Source organism: Ahaetulla prasina, chromosome 8, assembly GCF_028640845.1.
Source record: "Ahaetulla prasina isolate Xishuangbanna chromosome 8, ASM2864084v1, whole genome shotgun sequence".
Taxonomy (NCBI): Eukaryota; Metazoa; Chordata; class Lepidosauria; order Squamata; family Colubridae; genus Ahaetulla; species Ahaetulla prasina.
In genome coordinates this window covers 16,135,400-16,157,637 of record NC_080546.1, presented here as the reverse complement: position 1 = coordinate 16,157,637, position 22,238 = coordinate 16,135,400, and the positions used below count along the sequence as shown (strand labels likewise).

The 22,238-nt window shown below is 44.2% G+C and overlaps 1 protein-coding gene across 2 annotated transcripts in view; it reads left to right on the top strand.

The window, feature by feature from the left end:
- Positions 1-22,238, top strand: part of MAPK10 (mitogen-activated protein kinase 10) — a 145,943-nt gene that overhangs the window by 391 nt on the left and 123,314 nt on the right. The window lies entirely within an intron of this gene.

The window sequence follows — 22,238 nt, the reverse complement described above, 5'->3', positions numbered from 1 at the left end:
ACCATAATTACATGCTCAACTATAGTCGTAAGTCAAAGACTATTTTTAATACTATCTCATCTAAAGAGGGTAAAACCAATAAGCCTAGCGCGAGGGTGTCAAACTCATGTCATCACGTTGTTGTCATGTGATGTATCGTGACTCCCCCCCTTTGCTAAACTGGAGGTGGGCATGGCCAGCCTGTGATACATCCTGCCCACAGGGCGGGAGTTTGATGCCCCTGCCCTAGTAGATGCTATCCAAGTGTATGCATAGTCCTGGAAGGAACACAGTTAATTGTATATATGTATAGCCGTGCCTTCAATGAACATGCAGTTTTCTACCATATTTGCTGGAGGAAATTTTCTCTCACTGACTTCAACTGGAAAAAAGAGATATTTTAAAAGAAGTTCTCTGCTTCCGGTTTTGCTTCTTTGTTGGAAGGGGTTTTCCCTGCCGCCTTGAAAGAGGCGGTGGTGAGACCCCTCCTCAAGAAGCCCTCCCTGGACCCAGCTATTTTGGGTAATTATCGTCCAGTCTCCAACCTTTGCATTGTTGCGAAGGCTGTAGAGAGTGCTGTGGCGCGACAGCTACCCCAATACCTGGATGAAGCCGTCTATCTAGACCCGTTCCAGTCCGGCTTCCGACCCGGGTACAGCACGGAGACAGCTTTGGTCGCATTGGTGGATGATCTCTGGAGGGCCAGGGACAGGGGTTATTCCTCTGCCCTGGTCCTATTAGACCTCTCAGCGGCTTTTGATACCATCGACCATGGTATCCTGCTGCGCCGGTTGGGGGGATTGGGAGTGGGAGGCACCGTATATTGGTGGTTCTCCTCCTATCTCTCTGACCGGTCGCAGACGGTGTTGACAGGGGGGCAGAGGTCAACCGCGAGGGACCTCACTTGTGGGGTGCCGCAGGGGTCGATTCTCTCGCCCCTTCTGTTCAACATCTATATGAAGCCGTTGGGTGAGATCATCAGTGGCTTTGGGGTGAGATACCAGCTGTACGCTGATGACACCCAGCTGTACTTCTCCACCCCAGGCCACCCCAATGAAGCTGTTGAAGTGCTGTCCCGGTGCGTGGAAGCCGTACGGGTCTGGATGGGGAGAAACAGGCTCAAGCTTAATCCCTCCAAGACGGAGTGGCTGTGGATGCCGGCACCCCGATTCAGTCAGCTGCAGCCGCGGCTGACTGTTGGGGGCGAGTTATTGGCCCCAAAGGATAGGGTGCGCAACTTAGGTGGCCTCCTGGATGAGCGGCTGTCGTTTGAAGATCATTTGACGGCCGTCTCAGGGGCCTTCCACCAGGTTCGCCTGGTTCGGCAGTTCGCCTTCCTTGATCGGGATGCCTTGTGCACGGTCACTCATGCACTCGTTACCTCTCGCCTGGATTATTGTAATGCTCTCTACATGGGGCTCCCCTTGAAGTGCACTCGGAGGCTTCAGTTAGTCCAGAATGCAGCTGCGCGGGTGATAGAGGGAGCTCCGCGTAGCTCCCATATAACACCGCTCCTGCGCAGACTGCACTGGCTGCCTGTGGCCTTTCGAGTGCGCTTTAAGGTGCTGGTTACGACCTTTAAAGCGCTCCATGGCTTAGGGCCTGGGTACTTACGGGACTGCCTGCTGTTACCACATGCCTCCCACCGACCCGTACGCTCTCACAGAGGGGGACTTCTCAGGGTGCCGTCCGCCAAGCAATGTCGGCTGGCGGCCCCCAGGGGAAGGTCCTTCTCTGTGGGGGCTCCCACACTCTGGAACGAACTTCCCCCGGGTTTACGCCAAATACCTGACCTTCGGACATTCCGTCGCGAACTGAAGACGCATCTTTTTATTTGCGCGGGGCTGTCTTAAATTGAATTTTATCCTTTATCAATTTTTAAACGGGGTTTTTAGTATGGAAATTTTTTAATTTTAGGCTAATTTAAATAAGTTTTTAAAATGGTATTTTAATCTGTATATTGTATTGTTTTATCTTGCCTGTACACCGCCCTGAGTCCTTCGGGAGAAGGGCGGTATAAAAATCAAATAAATAAATAAATAAATAAATAAATAAATAAATAAATAAATAAATAAATAAATAAATAGAATACCGTATATACTCGAGTATAAGCCGAGTTTTTCAGCACGTTTTTTGTGCTGAAAAGCGCCCCCTCGGCTTATACTCGAGCCAAGCCGTTCAGCCCTTCCTCTTGCAGCGAGTCCTTTCTACCGCAGGCAGCTAGCTCTCGTTAGTGCGCGCGCATGCGTACTTATTCCTATGTGGACACACGCGCACACCCCCTCACGCACAATTACCCGCGCGTTAGTTATAATTGTTGACAGCGTTGACAGAGGGCACGAGGAGGCGAGGCAAGGCAAGGACCCCGACCGAAGAGTTATAATTGTTGACAAATACACACGCGGGAGGCGAAGAGTGAAAACCCTCCGGGTTTCAAGCGAAGGAAGGCGCCTGGCTACACACCCGCCTTCAAAGAAATAGCTGGCATTCCTCGCGGGCGGACGGGCGCAGACACACACACACACACACACACACACACACACACACACACGCCGCCTCCTAAATTCATTTCCCCACCCCACCCCTTTTTCTTGGCTGCTTCTTTTCTCCTCCCCGGCGCCGCAGGCCGTCTAGGGCTCTCCTTACCCAGCCCGTGCAAGTGCGGTCAGCTGCCAAATCGCCGTTCCTCTCCTCCCACTGAGGAGGTTTCAAGCTCTGGATTTAAATACAACCGAAAGGGGCGCTGGGGCTACAAACAAGACAGGGAGGGAGGGGAAGGAAAGGACGGAGGGAGGAGGGAGGTCGAGGAAGCGCAAGAAACTTGTCAGGTAAAACTCAACAGGCAAGGCGGAAAAAACAGGGAACTGGGAAAACGCCCCAACTAGGGAGAAAAGGGAAGGTGGTGTTTTTAAAAAACAAAAGTCCCAAACCCAGCGACGGAACCTTTTTCAAAACCGCTGCCGAGCCGAGAAGTGACGGACGGACGGACGGCCGACTCATGAGGCCAGAAGGTAGCCCAGCCGCCTCGTCAGGCTTTTCTCAGTTACTGCGGCCCCGCTCTCCCTCCCTTCCGTAGCGGTTTAGCAGGGCTGCTTTGGAAGAGCCTTAAACGAGCCCGTCCTCAGCCACCCCTCCCCTTCCCCTTCCTTCGAGCCTCCAGCTCCAGCAGCAGTCTATCCCGGTGGACGAACGCCTCCCGTTTTGCCTTCCTGGAGCCTAGCCGGCCCCGCTCTCCCTCCCCTCCGTAGCGGTTCAGCAGGGCTGCTTTGGAAGAGCCTTAAACGAGCCCGTCCCCAGCCACCCTCCCTTCCCTTCCTTGAGCCTCCAGCTCCAGCAGCAGTCTATCCCGAGTAAGAATCCGGCCCGTCTACCTTCCCGGAGACTGGCGGCCCGATCTCCTCCCTTCTCTAGCGGGCAGGTGTCTAGGGCTAAAGAACCTTGAGCTCCACCACCCCTCTCCTTCCCTTCCTTGAGCCTCCAGCTCCAGCAGCAGTCTATCCCGGTGGATCCCAGCAGTCTATCCCGGTGGACGAACGCCTCCCGTTTTGCCTTCCCGGGGCCTAGCCGGCCCCGCTCTCCCTCCCCCTCCGTAGCGGCCCAGCTGGGCTGCGAGCCCCCGCCTCGGTCGCCTTCGCCCGGCCCTTTGCTGGCCTCGCCTGGGCAGGGCTGGGCAGAGCCGGTGACATCACCCTCCACCGCCCACCCGTTGCCGTCCGCCGCCCGCCGCCGCCGCCGCTGCTCGCCTCCCGTCCCTCCCTCCGCCCTCCTCCAGCAGCCAGCAGCGTGGCCGGGGCGCTCGGCGCGGCAGGGCCGGGCTGGCGACGGCCTCTCCTGGCGGCAGCAACGGCGGCGGCAGCAGCATCAACAGCACCAGCAGCACCAGCGGCTCCCGCAGCAGCCCCCGCAGCCGCCTCCTTCCCCGGGCGCCACCTGCATGAGCCACCGCAAAGGCGACAAGCCGCCCATCAGCATCCAGGAGCACATGGCCATCGACGTCTGCCCAGGTCCCATCCGCCCCATCAAGCAGATCTCCGACTACTTCCCGCGTTTCCCCCGCGGCCTCCCCGCCGCCGCTTTGCTCAGCCGGAGCCTCCCTCTCTCTCTCTCTCTCACACACACACACACACACAGAGACTTCTAAAGTGGGTTTAATGATATTAGAGACCCTTATTGCCCTGCCAAAAAAAAAAAAAAAGAGCCACCCCAACGTCTATGAAAATTAACCTTCTCTTCCAAGAGACACTGTGCAGGGTATTTTCACTGTTGGTGTGCATACAGGCTTAGATTTGTGCTGGGTTCTTAGTACTTAGAGCACTGACCTTCAGAGGCACCCTGGTCCCTTGGAAGCTAAAGGAGGACTCATTTTCATGCTTGCAGTGTTCAATTTGGGAAGGGCATCCAAAGAAGTGGTAGATCCTTGTGTGTCCAATCACACTTAGCCAATAAAAATTCTATTCTATTCTATTCTATTCTATTCTATTCTATTCACTCATTCATTCATTCATTCATTCCTTGTGTGTCCAATCACACTTGGCCAATAAAAATTCTATTCTATTCTATTCTATTCTATTCTATTCTATTCTATTCACTCACTCATTCATTCATTCCTTGTGTGTCCAATCACACTTGGCCAATAAAAATTCTATTCTATTCTATTCTATTCTATTCTATTCTATTCTATTCTATTCTATTCTATTCTATTCTATTCTATTCATTTTATTTTGTCAAATACATATTAAATAATTATATAAATATAAGCATGAATTGAATACATAAAAGGAATACAACTAAAGGGAACATTAGGACAGGGACGGTAGGCACGCTGGTGCTCTTATGCACGCCCCTTACAGACCTCTTAGGAATGGGGTGAGGTCAATACTAGATAGTCTTTGGTTAAGGCTTTGGGGATTTTGGGAAGAGACCACAGAGTCAGGTAGCACATTCCAGGCATTAACAACTCTGTTACTGAAGTCACATTTTCTGCAATCTAGATTGGAGAGGTTCACTTTTAAGTTTGAATCTATTGTGTTCTCGTGTATTGTTGTGGTTGAAGCTGAAGTAGTCATTGATAGGAAGTACATTGTAGCAGATAATTTTATGAGCTATGCTCAGGTCATACCAAAGGCGGCGTAGTTCTAAATTTTCTAAAGCTGGGAATCCTCCTTCCCCCTTTTGCACTTTTATTGTTTTTCGTTCAAATAAATATTCATGTTATTTTACTTGGCTCTATCTTTATTTTTTACATTGACCAGTAGCTGCCTCATTTCCCACCCTCGGCTTATACTCGAGTCAATAGTTTTTCCCAGTTTTTGTGGTAAAATTAGGTACCTCGGCTTATATTCGGGTCGGCTTATACTCGAGTATATACGGTAATTGTTATTATACTAAGATTTAAGAAATATTGAAAATTTTTAAATGAAAGATAAACCTAAACAAATAATAACAAAAAGTTAAGAGAAAGAAGGAAGATAAAAAAGTGAAGAGAGCAATAAAGTGAAGAAAAGTGAAGAAAGCAGTTAAAGGAAGGAGAAAAAGATTAACAATGAAAATTCTATCCTATTCTTTATATGACTATTTTATTTTATTGTCAGTTTTATTTCTGGCTCTTTTGCTAGTGACTTCTTCCAGGAAATGGGGTAGAGATGCTGATGGTGTGTTCTATTTTTCTGAGATCTCTTTCCTTTGCCAACTGCCCCATGCCACCACATACTCTTCCCTACTTCAAGCACCAGAAATGCAAGAAAATTGATAATAAAAGTACAGGAAACCCCAGGCCTTGTTCTGAACCACAGCTATCTTGTGAAAATACCTTGTATCTATATGATGGCACTGAAGTAAAATTCTAAAATTGCTATTTTTCCCAGTCAAATAGCAAATGACCTAATTGTATTCATTCTTTGAAATGAGTTTGCAAGTGATACTAAATGCTCTAAGCAGAATGTTGAACATTTTGATTGAAATGAAAAATAGGGTCCCAGTTCTGTTCAAAGTGTTCTGATTTTTGGCTTGTTTAAGATTTTTTGAGCTTATAATTGACTGTGGCAGAGTAATTCAAGAATCACTTTCTTTGACATGGGGCAAAACTTTCTGTCCCATAAAGTTTTTAGAATTGTGTCTATTTCATGTTCCCTCACGATTAGACTCAAAGGTTTGTGTCTACACCTAAGTCTTTGCATAGTTTGGGTAGGCAAATACCATATTTTTGGAGTATAAGACTCATCTTTTTTCCCCAAAAAAGGGGGTGAAAATCTGGGTGTGTCTTATACTCCGAATGTAGCTCTGCCCAGTTTCTCAAACTGAGGTTTCAGAGGCTGAAAAAAGCATCAGAAACGGAGCTTCAGAAAAGAAGCCCCCAAACAGAACTTCAGAAAAAAAGCCCCCCAAGCAGAGCTTCAGGGGCTTTTTTTCTGAAGCTGTTTTGGAGGCTTTCAGAGGCAGAAAAATGTTTTTTCTGAAACAGAGTTTCAGAAGTTTTAGAGGCAGAAAAAAAAGCAAAAAAAAAAGCAAGGCACAGAGCTCACAACCAAGAAACCTGTTGCTAAAATTCACCTCTGGGAACAGCTGATTGAGGGTATTCTGGGAGGCCGATCCACCTGCCAATCAGCTTTTTTCTTATTTTCCTCCGCAAAAACTAAGGTGTGCGTCTTATACTCCGAAAAATATGGTAGATCACTAAAGCTTGTGTAGCTATCCGTATAGGAACAGCCTGCAATTACTTAAACCAGTGTTTCTCAATCTTAGCCACTTTAAAATGGGTGGACTTCAACTCCCAGAATTCCCCAGCCAGCATAGGAACTGAAATCCACCCAGCTTAAAGTGGTAAGGTTGAGAAACTAAACTGACTTAAACCAAACATTTATTTTCCTGAGATCATGTTATAATTGTACAGGACATCCACATGATCAGAGGTGATATTCAGCTGGTTCGGACCGGGTGGGCCTGCCCGGCCAGCTCTATGCCATCCTATTTAGGCACATTTTTGAGGCCAGGCGCATGCGCGGAAAGCACACGTGTGAGCAAAGCGCACGTGTGGAAGGCCAGCCGCATGGGCGGAAGGCGCAAACGTGTGAAGTGAGTGTGCACGCAGGATGAACCGGTAGTAACAAAATGGGAAACCCACCACTGCATTTGATCCTGGGAAAAGATACATCTGCTTTAAAAAGCTTATGACAGTTGCCACATGAGCACTCCATGCACTCCGAATCAACATTTAGTCTTCAAACTCTATACAATAATATAAGTTGTAAATATACTAGTATTAGAATTTATTTTAAATAGCACATAACGTGGCAATCCTAAATAACTTAAGTACAATTTAGCCTTTAAATAAGGGGAGTTTCCAAGTTAGTACTCCACGTATAATTCTCTTAGTACCCTTGATCTAACTCTCACCCAAGCGGAGTTGACCCAAGGAACTCTACAATGATTGCCCTACAATAATTTCCTGGCCAGCCTGTACTTTGGAGTTACCATTGAAGCGGGGCTAATTTAGGTTCTCATGCTGTTAGTTTTCCTTGAGAAAAAACATCCAATAAGTTAATCGGTAGAAATTTATTTGAAATTCAACAAAATAAATTAAGAATATGACATTGTTTACTAAGGGAATTACTAATAGTAATGGGATTAAAATTTCTTGACAGTATATTCTCTTAAATTCAAAGGCATAAAGGCATCAGCGTAAAAGCTCTCATTACTTCAGCGTTTTTCTCTCCTCTAATTAACTAGAAAAAGAGGTTAGGTCTTCTTAGTGTATTCATATCCTAAGATGGAACAATTTCACATAATGTTGCACATAAAATGCATTAAATTGCCAGAATGCTTTTGGGTCATTTCACATTCTTTTTAATCCGTTCCATCATCACCCTCTTATTGGTTTTGAAGTGACTGAGTCCATTGCCAGAGAATTGTGATTATAAGTTTTAAATTCACTCCCAAACTTTGTAACGTCGATTTTCAACATCTGCTGTCTAAAAATAACAGCTGCCTGAAGTGTAATTGAATATAAATATCAGTGAACTTTGGAAAAATCTTGGGCTAAGAATGTATGCTTAAAAAGCATAACCATAACTTGATTTTAGAAAAGTCTCTTTCAAAGAGATGCTTCAAGCCAATTTTTTTTCTTTTACAATACAGCATTTTGATTAAAATCTGATAGTGCCACCAAGGGCCAGATAAAATGGTTGTATCCAAATAGTGTCAGTTGACAATTGCTCTGTTAGTGCACTAATAACACATTTTTCAGGTTTAGAAATATTGTTCTGTACATTTCACCATCTGGATATTCCCTCATCCTTTACATCTACTATTTTTCCCTTAATGTCTGTTTTAAACCAGAATTTAGTCAATATTTAAATTTACTACGTGGAAGTATAATTTGGGACAGAAACAGAAACAGTTACCCATCTGATAAAGATAATTCACACCATCTGCTTTAGGAAACTTTTCTGTTTGCACAGGATTTCAGTGTCCTGCCATTATCCTCGCCCAATAAGTGGAAAAATAATGTGCAATTATATGAAACCAGGTGTTTTAACTAAATAGTTAGCCAACTGTTGGATTCTGTGACATGTAGTGGTGCTTCAAGTTCTTCAGCCAAATACATATTTGTCTACTACTTTCTCCTTCTAGTTGCACTGCCAAGGATTAAACCTGGAACTTGCTGTAGGTTAAAGAGAACATTACTCCTTATATTTGTTCATTTTCTGAGGAAGCCAGGGCCACAATTAATGTCAATGTTCCAGAAAAAAAAAAACCCACTCCTAGTAAAAACTCTGAAGCAAGCATTTTTCAAAGTTCTATTTACTAGGATAGGAAAACTGGCACATCTGGGAAAACCCGAATCTGAGAGGTCCGGGTTTTCCCTCAGTAAATCAAAGCCCCCCAAACCATCCCTTGAGTCCGCAGTCGATCACATGCTCCAATCGCCAACCGTCCCATCTTGAGACAGCACTCCAACCACTCCTCCTCCAGATGCAGGATCGGCCTGACCTTGACCGACAGGAAGAATGCTATTATGTCTAAAGACAACCCCTCTACTAAATCCCCCCCTCCTATTTTCCCGCACATGAGAAAGTGGTAGCATGGAAGCTCCTGGGTTGTATGGCTTCCAAAGCTGACAACTACCCTGTTTTCCCGAAAATAAGACATCCCCTGATAATAAGCCCAATCCGGCTTTTGAGCATATGGCAATAAGGCCAAACACTTATTTCAGGGTTCAAAAAAAATATAAGACAGGGTCTTATTTTTGGGGAAACACGGTATTCCTAACCGACATTGCTGGAAAGGAAAATAAATCAAGATTCTCAAGAGATGTAGTTCATAGGTCCCAGAGTAAGTCATATTCAGAACAACAGAGTTGGAAGGGACCTCGGAGGTCTTCTAGTCCAGGGGTCTCCAACCTTGGCAACTTTAAGCCAGGAGGACTTCAACTCCCAGAGCTCTTCTGGCTGGGGAATTCTGGGAGTTGAAGTCCTCCAGGCTTAAAGTTGCCAAGGTTGGAGACTCCTGTTCTAGTCCAACCACCTGCTTAGGCAAGAAACCCTATACCACTTCAGTCAAATGGTTGTTCAATCTCTTCTTAAAAACCTTCAGATTGGAGCATTCACAAGTTCTGGAGGCTTGTCATCGACAGCAGCTCGGGAGTTCACGGCTTCCATGATGGCCTTGGACCTGACCCAAGTAGTTGATGGCCCTACTCACATTGGGGGTGGCACTCTGGACTTTATCTTTGTCTCTGGTCAGTGGTTGAGAGATCTGGACTTGAAGGAAATAGTCATTGAACCTTTGTCATGGTCAGATCACTCTCTCCTTCGCCTGGACTTTCTGACCGCCATTCAACACCGCAGGGAGACGGAGCCGATACGTTGGTTCCGTCCCAGGCGCCTGATGGACCCGGAGAGGTTCCGGACGGAGCTTGGGCCACTTCCTGAGGGGCTGGCTCACGGCACGGTTGAGGAACTTGTTGCGGCCTGGGAACGGGCCGCGGCGGGGGCCTTAGACCGTGTCGTGCCTTTGCGGCCTCTGACCCGGCACAGGTCCCAACCGGCTCCTTGGTTCTCCGAGGAGCTGAGGGGGATGAAGCGCCGGAGAAGACGCCTAGAGAGTTCCTGGAGGTCTAGCCGTTCGGAGGCTGATCGGACACTAGTGAAGTCTATAATAGGGCTTACCTAGTGGCATTGAGGGAAGCGAGGCGTAGCTATGCCTCCTCCCTCATTGCATCGGCAGATAACCGCCCAGCCGCCCTGTTTCGGGTGACTCGTTCCCTCCTTCACCAGGGGGAGCGGGATGACCCGTTGCAGGGACGTGCTGAGGAGTTTAACGGTTATCTATACGATAAAATCATTCAGCTTCGGGATGGTCTGGACCAAAATTGCGGTGACTCAGGTGAGGCGGCTGAGGGTGGTCTTGGTGACATTGTATGGGATGAGTTTGACCCTGTGGCTCCCGAGGACATGGACAGGTTGTTGGGTAGGTTGAATGCCACCACGTGTTTACTGGACCCGTGCCCCTCCTGGTTGGTGCTGGCCACTCAGGAGGTGACACGAGGCTGGCTCCAGGCAATTACGAGCGCTTCTTTGGTGGAGGGAGTCTTCCCGGCCGCCTTGAAAGAGGCGGTGGTGAGACCCCTCCTCAAGAAGCCTTCCCTGGACCCGGCTGTTTTAGGTAATTATCGTCCGGTCTCCAACCTTCGCTTCGCGGCGAAGGTTGTAGAGAGTATGGTGGCATATCAGTTTCCCTTACACCTGGATGAAACTGTCTATCTAGACCCGTTCCAGTCCGGTTTCCGGCCCGGTTACAGCACTGAGACGGCTTTGGTCGCGTTGGTGGATGATCTCTGGAGGGCCAGGGATGAGGTTGTTCCTCTGCCCTGGTCCTATTAGACCTCTCAGCGGCTTTCGATACCATCGACCATGGTATCCTGCTGCGCCCGGTTGGGGGATTGGGAGTGGGAGGCACCGTTTATCGGTGGTTCTCCTCCTATCTCTCCGATCGGTCGCAGACGGTGTTGACAGGGGGCAGAGGTCGGCTCGAGGCGCCTCACTTGTGGGGTGCCGCGGGGTCGATCCTCTCGCCTTCTGTTCAACATCTATGAAGCCGCTGGGTGAGATCATCAGTGGCTTCGTGTGAGGTACCAGCTGTCGCTGATGACACCCAGCTGTACTTTTCACACCGGCCACCCCAACGAAGCTATCGAAGTGGTGTCCCAGTGTTTGGAAGCCGTACGGGTCTGGATGGGGAGAAACAGGCTCAAGCTCAATCCCTCCAAGACAGAGTGGCTGTGGATGCCGGCATCCCGGTACAGTCAGCTGAGTCCACGGCTGACTGTTGGGGCGAGTCATTGGCCCCGATGGAGAGGGTGCGCAACTTGGGCGTCCTCCTGGATGAACGGCTGTCTTTTGAAGATCATTTGACGGCCGTCTCCAGGAGAGCTTTTTACCAGGTTCGCCTGGTGCGCCAGTTGCGCCCCTTTCTAGACCGGGATGCCCTATGCATGGTCACTCACGCCCTCGTGACGTCTCGCCTGGATTACTGCAATGCTCTCTACATGGGGCTCCCCTTGAAGGGCATCCGGAGACTGCAGTTAGTTCAGAATGCGGCTGCGCGGGTTATAGAGGGAGCCCCTCGTGGCTCCCGTATGACACCTATCCTGCGCAGACTGCACTGGCTACCTGTGGCCTTCTGGGTGCGCTTCAAGGTTTTGGTAACCGCCTTTAAAGCGCTCCATGGCATAGGGCCGGGTTACTTACGGGACCGCCTACTGCTACCGAATACCTCTCACCGACCCGTGCGCTCTCACAGAGAGGGACTCCTCAGGGTGCCGTCAGCTAGGCAGTGTCGTCTGGCAACGCCCAGGGGAAGGGCCTTCTCTGTGGGGGCTCCCACCCTCTGGAACGAACTCCCCCCAGGACTCCGTCAACTTCCAGACCTCCGAACCTTCCGTCGTGAGCTTAAAACACATTTATTCATCTGCGCAGGACTGGACTAGATTTTAAATTTATAGTGGTTTTAATTGGTTTTAATATTTATACTATTTTTAATAATTTGGCTTTTAGAATAAGTTTTTTAATGGTTATCTTAATTTGTACATATATGTTTTTTACTTGCCTGTGAACCGCCCTGAGTCCTCCGGGAGATAGGGCGGTATACAAATACGATTAATAAAATAAAATAAATAATAAATAAATAAGTCGTTCCATTGATTAATTGTTCTAATTGTCAGGAAATTCCTCCTTAGTTCTAGATTGGATCTCTCCTTGATTATTTTCCATCCACTGCTTCATTGCCCTGCTTTCAAGTACTTTGGAGAATAGGTTGACTCCTCCCTCTTCTTTGTGGATGCCCCTCAACTATTGGAACACGACTATCATGTCATCCCTAGTCCTTTTCATTAAACTAGACATACCCAATTCCTGCCAGTGTTCTTCATATGTTTTAGCCTTTGGTCCCCTAATCATCTTGGTTGCTTTTCTTTGCATGCTTTCTAGAGTCTCGACATCTTTTTTATATCATGGTGGCCAGATCTGAATGCAGTATTCCAAGTGTAGTCTTCCGAAGGCTTTATAAAGTGGTATTAACACTTCACATGACCTTGATTCTATCCCTCTGTTAATGCAGCCTAGGACTGCGCTGGCTTTTGTGGTAGCTGCAGCACACTATTCATTCTACCTACTTCTTCACCACTTTGAAGGATGATCTATAATCATAAAAAGGGTGATTGAATGCCCAAAGTGACATCAATGGCCATGAAATGATCTTCTCATGCCCATACATTCAACTTTTCCTATTCTAAACCTATTGACCTCAAATCTAATGGATTCACTTACTGAAAGTAATTTTCCCCAGTTGTGAACTTAACTTTGCCAACATCCTCCACTCCAAATTCCTTACTGAGTTTTAATATTTAAAACAGCATTAAGTACAGTTTTGTGAGTATATTTCAAGGTTTGTGCAAATATTAAAATAATTTAAACAGTAAAAATCATAAATGATAAAACATTCAAATGCCTTTATAGCAAGGAAAGGAATATGAAAATAAATATATATAAAAGTTAAGATTCATTATCTGAAATGTCCTATTAAGCGAGTCTCATTTTAAATATTTCCCAAAATAACAGCCATGCCAACATTGTATCAATATATCACCCACCAATTCTTTGATATCAAAATGGAAAATAGTTAAAAGAAATGGGCCAGCCTCTAGAATCATGCTTCATGCAATTAATAATTAAAGTATTTCCATTTCCCTTCTCAAAATCAGTTTATTTCAGTTTGGGTTTTGCTTGAAGTTGTAATATACATTTGGTTATGATGGCAATGATCTATCTGCTCAATATTTTTAATTATAAGAAGTCAAAACAGATGCAACCATTCAAGCAGAAAGCTTCAACTATAGTTTCTTAGGAATCACAAAGAGAACCAAGAATTCAAGATGTCCTTCTGCCTGAAGATATTAGCAAGCTGTATGCTATTCAATTCAGGAGTCTCGATGCCAATAGCAATAGCAATAGTACTTAGTCTTATATACCGCTTCACAGTGCTTTCCAGCCCTCTCTAAGCGGTTTACAGAGTCAGCCTATTGCCCCCATCAATTTGGATCCTCATTTTACCCACCTTGGAAGGATGGAAGGCTGAGCCAACCTTGAGCCTGGTGAGATTTGAACTGCCAAATTGCAGGCAGCTGGCAGTCAGTAGAAGTAGGCTCCAATGCTGCACTCTAAACACTGCACACCATGGCTCAAGTGAAATTATTATTACCAGAAATAGTAAACCTGAAAACCAATGTATTATAAAATACATCTTGCTAACTGAGCACTACATGATAATTAGTTAAGCCATAATAAAATAAAATTGTGCAGCATAGTTCATATAATGACCAAAAACACAGCATAAATTTTTGCTGAAACCAGAAAAACTGATGAGTTCAGTGTTTTTGCTTTTACTCTCAGTTAACCTGAATGTTTGGAACTAACACATCAAGAATAGTACATCTTTTTCTCTCTCACATATTATACTGTGTATTATGTTTAGTTGTTTTGGAAGAGAAAGGCTAATAATGAATTACTGCTTGTGCCTTACAATAGAATATTGAACTAGATTAAGGCCAATGACTCCCGCGTTTACCCAACAATCTCTATTTTTTCCCCCCTGATTTACCTGAAAAATAACTATCTGTGAAATGACCTGGGTTTAAACTCAGGTCATAATATACTTAATGTAATCCAGTCAAATACTCACCTGTTCAAATCTTGCCAGTAATTCTGACTAAAAATGCCATAAATACGTTGGGGAATTAATTTATTTTAATAAATGTATATGGTTGCCTATCTTACATAGATAAGTGTAAATAACAAAACGTGTATTTAAAAAATGATGAAAAGTAAGTCTCACCTTTTATAGATGAGACCTGAAGCAAGCTTACTTTGTCAGATTTGGGTTAGACTTTGTCTCACTTTGTCGGAGCTGTAGAAAGGGTTGGCCCTCTACCATAAAGGAGTATAAAATGATAACCAGAACATTGAATTACACCCAGAAGCCTGCTGGGATCCAGTATGAATTTGTAACAGTGATGTAACTCAAATAAACCTTGTGCTCGGACTTCCGGGTGGCTCCACCCCTTCGCTGAGCCCTAATTAAAGGGGCTCCGCACTGAACATCGTAAAGCCAGGAAAAGCCGGCTTTAATCTTTTTCTCTGGATGAAAGAGAAAAGATAAGAGCGCAGGAATGTTGGTAGACCTCCCCAGAGGCTTTGTTTTAATTAAGCAGAGCTTCGAAGGGTCGAGGGGTCCCATAAATATTTCTGCCATCTCCGACTTCAGTGCGTCTCTGCAAAAGCAGGAAAAGAAGAAGGTGTCCATCTCTGCTAATTGTCTTATCTTTATGGATCTCTTTAAGCAGACGGAATGAGTGCAAGCGGACGATTATTGGATTGCAAGTATTTTTGATTTCCTGACCTCCACTTTCTAAAAAAGAGAATTTTTTTTTTTCCTTTGTTCTAATTGACTCTAAAATGGCGCCTGAACGGGAGTGAAAATGACGAATGGAATTTTAAACAGTCTGTGCAACTAAGAAGATAAGAAATGTTATGTGTGGATTTTAATGAAGTGAACTGAGCTCTCCTATACTTAAAGGGGAGAAGAGAAGTTTCTAGACTTATATTTTGTGAATTTTAAAACTGAAATGGCTACTAAACCACCTAAGACTGGGGGCAGAAGGGGTTCTGAACCAGCTTTAGAAGATCTGATTAAAGAGCAAGGGAAAGTGTCTGAAGAAAGGTTTAAGGAGATTATGGATAATAATGAGAAAATAAGAGAAGAAATAAGAGAATAATAAAAAATAAGAAGATATCTTAATGGCTTTTCAAGGTTTGGCAAAAAGACTGGAGGTGGTGGAGGAGGAGGTGCAAGAAATTGTTCAGTCAAATCAACAAATAGAAAATAGAATGGGGGGAATGCAAATCAAATTGGATAAAAATGAAGATCAAGTGGTGGTGATGCAGTATAGAATGATGGAAGGAGCTCTGAGAATTAGAGGTTTGAATGAAGACAAAGGGGAAGATTTAAAAAAAATTTTATCAGAAGCTCTGGCTGAATTTATTGAACTTGATCCACAAGAGGTTGCTTATCAAATTGACAAAATTTATAGAGTTAATTCTTGGATTGCTAGGCAAAAGAAACTTCCTAGAGACATTGTGGTTTATTTTTTGAAAAGAACAGTGAGGAATCAAATTTTGCAAGTTGCTTTTCAGAAAAACTTGAAAATAGGGAACAGGAGTTGAAGGTTTTGAAAGAGATTCCTCCCAAGATGTTAAGGGATAGAAAGGACTTTACATTTTTACACAAGAACTTAAGAAATACCAGATTCAATTTAGATGGGAGGTTCCAGTTGGCTTGACAGTGTATTATCAGGAAGAAGATATCGTATTGACACAGTGCTTAAGGCCAAAGATTTTCTTTCTACAGTGCTGAAATTTGAAATAGAAATAATAGAAAAAGAATTCAAGAGACTCAAATGGGTGTGGAAGCTGAGGTGATTCCAGTGATGTTACCATCAGAGGAACAACCACAAGAACAAAGACTGACGAGGAGCCCTTAAGCGTAAAGAAAAGGAGCAACAAACTCAAAGTAAAGTTCAGGATTCTGCTACAGAAGCGGTGGGAGGAGCACGGCCGAAGATACGGGAGGACGATCTTCAGTTGATTGCCCAAAGGCTTCAGCAGCCCAGTAATGGCAAATAAAATCTTGACTTGGAATGTCAATGGTTTGAACTCAGCTCAGAAGAGAAGAAAATATTTCATTATTTGAAACAATTTAAAATGATGTTATTTGCTTACAAGAAACGCATATTAAATTATCAGATCAAAAGTACCTAATAAACTCAAAGTTAGGTAAACATTTTGTTGCTTCAGCTTTGGAGAAAAAACATGGCATAGTGGTTTATTTGAGAAAAGATATACCAGCCAAGTTAATAGAGGCAGATATTTATGGAAGATATATTGCTATTGAACTTACAATAGAAACAAAAAGGACTCTCTTGCTTGGTATATATGCACCCAACCAGCAACAAGAAAAATTTTATAGAATGTTATATGATAAGTTGATCCTATGGGATTATAAATCGTGTATTATATTGGGCGATTGGAATGGAGTAATAGATACACGAAAGGACAAGAGAACTTCTTCCAAGAAGATACCTGCACATGCAAAGCTGCCTAAATCCTTTTTTGATATGATAGAAGATTTTGAGTTAAGAGATGTATGGAGACTGCGGAATTTGGAGGAAAGAGACTATACTTTTTTCTCTGATAGGCATCAATCCTTCTCACGTATTGATTTTATTTTAATTTCTAATGATTTGCTTTTTAGGGTGAAGAAAACTAAGATATTCTCTGCAAGTATTAAGAGAGGAAGGGAAAAATTATACTTGGTTTCAATATGAGCAATTACATGCTAGATGGAAGGGAGATCAGAAAATTGGTATAGAGCAGAACGAGGGAAATTTGGTAAAGCAAATTAGAAATCAGTCTCAGGAGCACATAAAGAGATTGTATAATGTGTTACTTGAAATAGATTCTGAAAGGGACTTGGTAAAGGACTGTATGATAAAGTGGGCACAAAATTTTCAGGAGCCAATATTATTGGAAACGTGGGAAAGAATTTGGGTTAGAAATGTTAAATTCACGCAGGCACAGAATCTGAGGGAAAATTTTTATAAAATGTTTTATAGATGGCATCTAGATCCTAAAAAATTATCGTGTATGTATCCAGAAATGCAAGCAAAATGTTGGAGATGTAATTGTGATGACGCTACATATTTTCACATTTGGTGGACTTGTAAGGACATAAAGGCCTTTTGGATAAAAATTTGGTGGATTTTACAAAATGTTCTGAAAGAGAAGATAAAGTTCCTGCCGCAATTTTTCTTGTTGGGAATTATTACGGATTGTACAGTAATTGAGACTAAATTGATTTTAAATCTAATAACTGCAGCAAGATTACTAATAGGACAATATTGGAAAAAAAAGAAGTACCAACAATACAAGAATGGATATTGAAAGTTGCCAATTTGGCTGAGATGGCGAAGATATCAGCCTTTTGAAAGACAATACGCAAGAAGATACTTAAAGGAATGGAAAAATGGATTGACTATGTTCAACGTAGATATCAGACTAAGAGTTATCAGACTGTTTTTGAATGATTATGATGTATTATTTTTGATTGCTTTTGGGGGAAGTTAGGAATTGATGATTGTAGGGGTATAATTAAGTTGGGACGAAAACTTTTTAGCATATGTTTGTTTTACTTTTAACTATACCTTGTGCTCGTTCCGGGAAGTCGGGGAGGGGTTGCGAAGGGAGGGGGGAGGAGGGGGGGAAAGGGGGAAAAAAATTTTTGTAAAACTTTTTGAATAAAAAAAAAACAAAAAAAAAACACCTTGTGCTCCAAAAACGTGCACTGATGCATTCTGGATTAGCAAGGCACAGAGGCAACACAATCAGCTGATAATTCAAAATGCCCCTTTATTGCTCCAACTTTTCCCCAAACGCTCCCATGTTTATGGCAAGTCCTAGAGCAAAGTGCTCACACACATACACACACACACCTCCAGCAACCTCTGGCTTCAAAGCAAGAAATCCAGCGGCATAAAGGAATAAATCAATGAGTCCAGGAAGCAAAGGAATAAGGCTGTGGTTTCAGGAAGCAAAGGAACAAGGCAATTAGTCCAGGCACACAAAACTCCAAAAATTCAGTGTTTGTTCCTGACAAACGGCCCTCCTCACAGCATCTCCTTAAGTCTCAGTCCCCAGGTATGCCTTGTGAAAAGTGAGTGGGGAGCTTTGTTGGGTCAATCTGTGCTGTTCCTGCCTCCTCTCCACTCTCTGGGATCAGGAGAGGGGGGTCCTTCCTCATTGCCTGAGCTCCTTCACTCTTCATCTCCACTGCCTGTATCTCTCAGACATCCTGCCCCCATTCCTCCCTGCTGGGCAAGCCGTCCCAAACCTGAGGGGTCTGTATGTGCCTCATCCTGTTCCTCCCCCTGTTCCCCCAAAGCCAATAAAGCTGCCCCCTCAGTCTCCATTGGCCACAGCTCCAGCTCATCCTCCCTTGCAGATTCAGGCTCCGACAGGGCATGACAGTGATGCTTCCAAGTACCTTCACATGCAGGTCCATGTACAGTGCATTGCAGTAATCCAATTGGGGAGTGACTAAGGCAACCTCAGCAACTTTCAGATGGGTGGACTTCAACTCCCAGAATTCCCCAGCTGGCATGTATCCCGGGAGTTGAAGTCCACACATTTGAAAGTTGCTGTGGTTGAGAAACATTGGACTAAGGCATGAGTGACTTGAGCAGAGCCTCCCAGATCAGGAATGAATGCAATTGGCACACCACATGTGTGCAGCTTGTCTTATCTACAGCCGCCATGTGCTCTTCAAGCATGAGTCATGAATCCAGGAGCCATAACTGTTCAGGGTATCAACACGATCCACTGTCAAGAGTTAAAGACAAAAAAAATCCCAATATTCAGCATCCCTTCAAACCCAATGATCCAGTAGGCAACAGGAGCCATGGCTCATTTCCTGCAGTCAGACAATGTTTGCAAAATGGGTTTGGTGCTACCAGGCCTTGCTAGGAAATTCTGGTGTAGAGTGGTTTTGTTTTTTCTGTCATCCTTTCTCTCCCACTCATTTTCTTGGAGGGCTAGATATGCCAAATGGGTAAATTCCCATGAACCAACTGACTGGATAGAATTTAGCCTTGTCTATGACCTTTAGGGTTAAATTGACCCTCTGGGATCAACATGCTCTCCTTCCCCCATCATTGGCCAATATTCTTATGTAATAGGATTGACACATTGACCTAGAACTACTGTTGACATTGTTAGATAGGCTTGGTTTTTAAATCTTTTCTAATCTTCTGATTCTTCTGGACAGAAATAGTACCAGCTCATTGGCGATACGGGTGATGCTATTTTGTTTAATTTACCCTGTCAAAGTGGCATGTAGTTCAGTGGTGAAATCCAATTTTTTTTAAACTACTAGTTCTGTGGGCGTGGCTTGATGGGCGTGGTGTGGCTTGGTGGGTGTGGCAGGGGAAGGATACTGCAAAATCTCCATTCTCACCCCACTCCAGGGGAAAGATATTGCAAAATCTCCATTCCCACTCCACTCCAGGGGAAGGATACTACAAAATCCCCTTTCCCTCCCCACTCCTGGGGGAAGGCTATTGCAAAATCTCCATTCCCACCCCACTCTGGGGCCAGCTAGAGGTGGTATTTGCTGGAACTACTCAAAATTTCCGCTACTGGTTCTCCGAACTGCTCAAAATTTCCAGTACTGGTTCTCCAGAACCTGTCAGAACCTGCTGGATTTCACCCATGATGTGGTTCCTCTTGTTTGTGCAACTTTTCTGATGTATTTTCCAATTTCGTTTGTGAGGATAATACTCAGAAACCCTTCTGGTTGCTATGATTGAAGCTTCCAACCCCCCCACCCCCAATGCATAGTAGACAGATGGTAAGCTTACTCCTAAGCACCTGCAACCAAAGACTTGAATGTGCCTTCTGGGTATTCACCAACATGTGACTGCAGCTTCTCCTAACATGCAGCGCTTGAGGTCTTCACCAAAGAGGATGTATGAAAGCCCACAGGCAACTAAATTATGCTATTCAGTTGATTCTGAAAATTTGTTCATATCAACATCTCCTTCTGGTGATGTTTATAGATCACCCCCCTATCCTACCTCCCCATTCCACAAATGCACATTTCTGGCTTTTGAATGCATGTGCCTGCTGGGCGGCTTGTAAAAATAAATACATTCAAAAGTGGAAGGTAATTAGGAGGAAGCCATTTTTTTGGCAATTATCCAGGAACAGATTAACATACTGCACTTCATATTTCCCCTCGAAGCACAGAAATCTTCATTCTCTCTCCCTGCCCCTCCCTTCCTGGTTTAATGACAGCAGTTTCCATATGCTATCTTTGGTGCTTGTTTTGCTATTTGGACTTTTTTATTATTATTATTTAGTTTTACCTCAGAAAGCAAAGCCAAAATATTGGGAATATGTGCTGAAGCAAGAAATGTCTAGTAAGGCAAACCGAGGTGTCTGGTCAAAGAATTGGTTCAGAATTATTATTAATATCATTAAAATACAAAAAAGGAAAAAAGAATGTACGAAGTTGTAGAAGACGGGGGAAAAAAGAAAGCTATAACACCTCCAGAAGGTGTCACACATATACATACAAATATAGGTAGTCAAATATAGTCAGTTTGCAGTTATGACAGTGAGGAAAATGTAATTTTGTGACCAATGCCCCTATGAGCATCATTTGTGTTGTAAATGTTGTACCTTTGATGAAGGTATTTTTTTCTTCTTCTTTTTTCTTTTTCTTTTCTTTTATGTACACTGAGAACATATGCAAAATTCCTTGTGTGTCCAAACACACTTGGCCAATAAATTCTATTCTATTCTCTATTCTATTTTATAGAATCGAATACAATAGAATTTTTTATTGGCCAAGTGTGATTGGACACACAAGGAATTTGTCTTGGTGCATACGCTCTCAGTGTACATAAAAGAAAAGATACGTTCATCAAGGTATAACATTTACAACACAATTGATGGTCAATATATCAATATAAAACATAAGGATTGCTGTCATGTCCCACTCCTCCGCTGACGGCTGGGTCAGGGAAATCCGAATCAGGCTTGCCTCTGCAGCTCTGCCCAAAGTCCTAGCAAAGTCCTCAGAGCAGGCAGGAGACCAGTAAGTGACTTCAGCAAGATAAGTTCGACTTTTGCCTGACTCAGAGAATGCCAGAAAGTAGATCCTTTATATAGGCCATGGGGTGTGGCTCCATGACTCAGCACTCATTAAGGCCTGCCCCTCCCTTCCTTCTGTTGCCTCCGCCTCTCCAATCTTCTGATGCGAGGGTCACACCAATCAGCTGTTGGTAATAAACCCTCCTCAGGCTCACATGCTGTGGAGGAGGGGGAGGGGTCTAGCTGCTCCGTTTGCCTGGGCATGGAGTCAGGGCTGGGGCAGGGAGGTGCTCCTTCTTCTGCAGTTTGTGTGGGCATGGAGTCAGGGCTGGGGCCGGGAGGCATACATTCCTCAGTGTTCGGGAGCAGGTAAGAAGGCCCTGGCTGCTCTGAGGGCGGGCAAGACACAACAATTGCCTTCACAGCATCTCTTCCCCCAGTTGTGTGCTTGCTACTGCTATCGGTTAGCAAGAGTCGTCCTGTTTAAAATCGAAAGCACAGTTATCATACGATGTTTCACTTAGAAACTGTTTTGTTTAATGACTGAGTTACCAGTCCAAATTGTAGATGTTAAATGAGTACCACCTCATAAAGCTGTACAGTAAACATTTTGCTGAACGGGAGATAAGATTTTTTTGCAATCATCCGTAGCTAATGTATATTGATAAGATATTGATTCACAGATTGCGGATGACATCAATATGCAGACGATTGAATAGTTGGAGCCACTGTGCGCTAAAAGAATCCAAGGGAGAGCCTGTGATATTGCATGCATAGGTTTCCCCTTCTTGTCCACAAATATCATAATAAGGGTTGGGATCTACTGGAAAAGGTGTTGGACAAATTGGGCGTAAGTGGGTTGTCAGGGAATTGCATAGCAGCTGTCCAGATGAAGTCAGGGACACTAACACAAAGTTGTAATCTTTATTGTCATCGTCCAGAAAGGAAAAACACAAGACAGTCACAACTACAAGAACATATGAGGTAAATTAAACAGTA